Consider the following 5,655-nt stretch of genomic DNA (forward strand, 5'->3'; position numbering starts at 1 on the left):
AATAATGTAACTGGTTCCACTTGGAGCCTCGCCATCGTTATCTGAAATCTCCAATATCGCCTTTGAAGGGCATCTGCAACGGAGGCATTCTGCTTCGCTAGTGCCTCAAGGAAAACAGTATCCTTGCAGCAGCGTGTCTCTTCCTTTGGTCATGGCTGACAAGGCAGAACGTTGAACCGTTAGTGTGATGCGTCACAGCACATTAACCACAGCCTGGCACTCCCCAGTTGAGTGGGGAGTTAACGAAAACGCTGTGTAAATAATTTGCGAAGAGCGTACGGTATTTCGGTGTGCGTTCGAGGGCATTGTGAGCATTTTGTAGGAACCACCAGTAATCAAGCTGCTCTTTCTCTCCGTCGCTAAAGATGTAGGCGACGGTAAGTCCTTTGAACCATGTAAGCGCATGATATTTTGCAGCCGGAAAGTAAGTTTCATCGGGACAGAATAGGGTCTGCGGGTCAATCATATCAGGTGTGACCAGGAGGTAACAAGCCAATATCTTCTGTGTTAGTCGCCAAACTCCGGACGATGATGCGCAAGTAAAACGATGTTCATCGGTATCCAAAAGGTGACAATCTGGGCAATAAGGGGAGTCTGCCAGTCCAATAGTGTGAAGTCACTGGCGTGTGGCATATTTTTTGTTGGCGATCTGATACCACTTCGAACGCACCGTGGATGACAGAAAGTGGTGGTGTATCGTTCTCCAGACCCTTGGCCAGTGAACCGTAGGGTACTTGTTTTCCAACACGTTATGGTGAACAGCCCGCAGAAGGTTGGTATAAAAATCTTTCGCCTTTGGTGGACGTGTGGCGGAGAGGTTCGAGCTGACATAGCTGTAATCAAGAATGAAGGTCGACACATGGGAGAGCTGTGGTGCGACGTGCGCAACCGACACCGGCGGGACGTTAGAGGCTGGCATCAGAACCTGTAGTAAATGACCCGTGAGAGAGGTATATTGACTTTTCCATCGTTTCCTCATGTTGCTCATGTAAAGGGCAGCTGCTCTCGCCCTGGCGTTGACCAATCCCAGCCCTCCTTTGTGCACTGGGAGGGTAAGAGTAAAGATATGCGCACTTGGCGTACTCCATTGAGTACTGGATACGTCTTAAACTGGGTCCATTTTTCAGCCACGTGTTCGTGTACCGTGCCGTAGGGGCGGAGCGCCGCTACAACTTCTGCCGCCGGGAGTTCAAATGGAAGTTCGAATATGCGGATAGTCCGCAGTCCCATTGCGGCATGGCCGACCTCGACGTTGCCAACATTGCCATCTGCGTGGCAGAAGCGGAGTTCTTGTTTCATCTCACGAAGCACCTTGTCGCATGTAGTTTCGTTTATGAGCTTTACATAGACCGTGCTACTGACGATCGAAAAGTGAATGCCGACAATGTCGGCAGCCGGGATCTTGGCTTCCTCTCTTAAAAAGCGTTCGACTTCGAGCGCCTTTGGTCGGGTAAAGTCGTTCCGAAATGTGAATTTCAAGGTTGATCTTCTGTATTGGTTTGCCATGGTCTTGTAGCGCTACGGCGTCACGTTAGTGTCGGCCGAAGAAAGTAAACAAGGCGCGCGGGATCTCTCTGACAGCGGAAAGCACACACCGCACGTCTGCTTCGCTCGGCTGCGAGAGCCGCACTGCGGACCTTTGACTTTAGCGGGCAAGTGCTCTACCAACTGAGCTACCCAAGCACGACTCACGCGCCGTCCTCGCAGCTTTACTTCTGCCAGTACCTTGTCTCCTACCTTCCAAACTTTACAGAAGCTCTCCTGTGAACCTTGCAGAACTAGCAATGTTGCATGATTTCATGTAAACGATATGAAAATAACAAGTGCGCCCCGGGATTGGAATACTCGAGGCTGGCGTACACACATACACTCCAGAGACGACGGTCACAGGAACTTTTAGTTCGAGAGAGGCAGACCACACACCGGGAGGCCGGTCCCTTCAGAGGACGAGTGAAACTCGGCCTCCCGTGGACCAGACAGCGTGTGCCCGAGTGAAAGGGGGAACGACCCCATGTTCGACTTGAAAGTAAATTCCACTACATTCTGTGGGAGTGTCCAACCTACGCATCCTTTACACAGTTTCAGAGATTTTCACAGAGAGACAGCAAACGCCAAACGCCGATACTACAGATTTCCGGATTGGTCGCCTTAAACGAAACGTGATTCTCCCGTTTTAGAAGAGCAATGCTGATTGGCAGATGATATTTCTGATGCCTTGAGCTGAAAGAGTAATGGAAGAGACCTTCACATCTGCCGTGGAGAGGCGCCACTCTGTTGTCGCTCTTGGAGTGAGGAACAAGTCTCTCCTCAGTACTTCACTGGGAGAGCACCTCTGTTGAGAGTGAATCGAAGTGCGACTCTATATTGAGTCCTTGCGATTAAGCATTGTTCACTGTGTTGTCAGACACACTTATTGTGCAGTGTGAATGGACAGAGTTATAGTTAAACGCCTGCAAGCGAATTTTTGAGTGGCATCGCGGTGGACTGGTTATCTGACTGGTGTACCATGCCAATAGTTAGACTAGGGGCGAATAGGAATCCTTCACTTCATGAAGGCGTAGGGAGAGTTTGATTGGCGAAGGTCAATCCAGATAGAACGAGAGTTATCTTATTTGTCAGCAGCGAGCGGCGCAGACAGCAGTCATCACAGCTTACAGTATTGTGCGCTACAGCTATTGCGAGCCCCATATTTCCTCCACAACAGTACACTTCACTGCATTTCACACGCGACAGCCTCAACTGTACCTAGCAACATTCTAAAGGATAATTATTCAAGTTGAATACTCGCACCTCTCAGCCATTCTGCCAAGTCAATAACAATCTTAAACTTTGTATTGAAATTTCATTAGCGAATCCTATCCTTGAGAGGTAACTTCACATTCTGAAAAGAACCAGGATATAACTTGTTCAATTCATAACTAAAAGTGCCATTGTGATTTCTCAGAATTTTTGCAGAATAAATAATAATTTTCGTTAGTTTCATGTTTTTTCTTACACTAACTAGCACTACTCCAGTACCCAAGTATCCCAACCGGTTACGTAAGAAATTTTGTGAATTTCTGTGTCATGTCCTTACAGTGGACGACTCCAGAAGATATATATTACTGAAAGTTTCTCAGGCATTTCTCTTTAGAACGTTATGAGCGTCTGTCTGACTTCTGTAGTAGTGTGGGGGTGGAAATTGCATCTTGCAGGAGCCACAGGGTAAAGGGTACATCTCAGATTAATCCGTTGCACAGAATAACAGAATAGCAGATCAACCCCACGCTCACAACAGCTAGAACGTCTGATTACTTTACAAATAAGTTGATGTTTTAAGTATTTCACTTTAAACATGTAAGATAAAAATAGCGATTTTTCAATAAGTAATGCAACACTTGTTTTCCTGAAAGCAGGTTAGTTTTATATGGGATTCCAATTTAATCCAGGATTCCATTACATCACATTCTTCCTAAGTCTTTGGGGTAAAAATCCCTATTTTTCAACATAATTCTCTGTACAATGTCAAAGCCCTATGCCACCTTACTGGGGCAGCCTGTATGCCCGCATGGTATCACTCTGTAGCGGCACCACCGTTTAGGATAGGGGAAGTTAGTTCTGTTCAATATTCTGAGCACAAGTTACAACCAGGTGCAGGCCGGATTGCAGTGAGTTACGCATACCAACAGTTGCGAAGTAGAATAGAGGCCCCAGGGCCGTCAAATTGCTGAAAGAGTACATGTAGTGGTTTTGCATGTCACAAATCACAGGCAGAAGAGACGCAATCGCCAACCTAGCGTGTTATGAGTACTTGATACGAAGTGGTGTGTATGGTTCAAATGGCTCTAAGCACTATAGGACTTAACTTCTGAGGTCATCAGTCCCCTAGAACGTAGAACTACTTAAACATAACTAATCTAAGGACATCACACACATCCATGCCCGAGGCAGGATTCGAACCTGCGACCATAGCGGTCGCGCGGTTCCAGACTATACTGCCTAGAACCGCTTGGCTATCCTGGCCGGCGGTGCATATGGCAAAGCAGAGGCACACAACCACATATAAATAGGTGTGGTCTTCTATTGAGATTCATTCAAGTGTGGCAGATCTCTGGGATGGTGGGGTGTGTAACACTCCCAGCTACACACAGCAGCACATGGGGCGCCAGTGTTCCAGTCCACGTCAGGTCGCTGGTTCGACCCTCTGAGGCCGATGCGAGGTCCATAGCCGGCCAGCGGCGTGCCACTCCACAGCTCGCTACTGCAGGCAGTCATCCTGGCATCCAACAAGCGTCTGAGGCATCCTGAGGCGAGGGCCGCAGATTCGGACGCTGGATCGCAGGCACTTGTTGTCGCCGCGATCTCAACCACGCCAGCGAGAAGCATGCAGCTGGCCACCTTCAGCTGACACCGAGCAGCACTGAGTCAGCAGGGACTCAGATCACTGAGTTGACTGCCGGAATCCAGATGATGCCGTAACTCTGCTGGCGTCCAAGGCGGACACACAGTGTGTGCACAGGTTGCTGAGGCAGCCATTCTGCACCAAGCCGTGTCGCAGACAGTGAAGTGGTGTCCTCAGCATTGCAGGACCCAGTGACGCAGACTGAGGGGAACACGGCACTGTAGTTGGAAACAATAAATCACTTGGAAAGCTCGGCTGAGTCTTAATATGATGTTTTCTACCTCTTCCCACTACATTGGGTGTTGCTGTTACTTTCGGTGGCAGAAGTTGCCACTATAACTCGTTGGTCGCCGTCGAGGCCAACGTCTTGCAGCATCAGTAACCTCAGTACTACCCACAGCTATGTCCAATTATGCAGCTAGGTGTTTGAATGTGACCTGTCGATCACCTCGAATGGGAGCATCCACACGTTCCAACATTACAGGAGTCACAGTTGTGTGTAGCTGGCAGATCACCTAGATTTGCGTGACCTTGTTGCGACGATGACAGATGTCTCAGCTAATGACTTACCATGTCTTTGTTCTCTACTACCTTCCTGTAGACATTCTGCAAGCACCTATGTATATCTGCGCCACTCTGGTTTTCCACCAAAAGAAACTCAGTGGCAGCTCTCTAGTTGGAATGCTTCTCCTTTACAGACACTATTTTGAAGATTAGCGCCGCCACCCATATGAACTTCATGAAACTATACTGAAGAGCCAAAGAAACTGGTATAGGTATGTGTATTCAAATACAAAGATACATAAACAGGCAGAATACGGCGCATGACACAAAGCTTTGCGCCTCGTCTGGGCCGGTCAGTACCGACATTGGATTGTTGGTGAGTGGAAACATGTTGCCTGGTTGGACGAGCCTCGTTTCAAATTGTATCGAGTGGATGGACGTGTACGGGTATAGAAACAACCTCATGAATCCATGGACACTACATGTCACAGGGAGGCTCTGTAATGGTGCGAAGTGGGTGTATTTGATGTGATATGGAATCCCTGATACGTCTAGTCTGAAAGGTAACAGGTACGTAAGCATCTTGTCTGATCACCTACACCCATTCATGTCCACTGTGCATTCCGACGGACTTGGGCAATTTCAACAGGAAAATGTGACACCCCACATGTCCAGAACTGCTATAGAGTGTCTCTAGGAGCTCTCTTCTGAGTTTAAACACTTCCGATGGCGAGCGAACTCCCCAGAAATGAGCATTATTGAGCATATCT

Source organism: Schistocerca cancellata, chromosome 1 (genome assembly GCF_023864275.1).
Source record: "Schistocerca cancellata isolate TAMUIC-IGC-003103 chromosome 1, iqSchCanc2.1, whole genome shotgun sequence".
Lineage (NCBI taxonomy): Eukaryota > Metazoa > Arthropoda > Insecta > Orthoptera > Acrididae > Schistocerca > Schistocerca cancellata.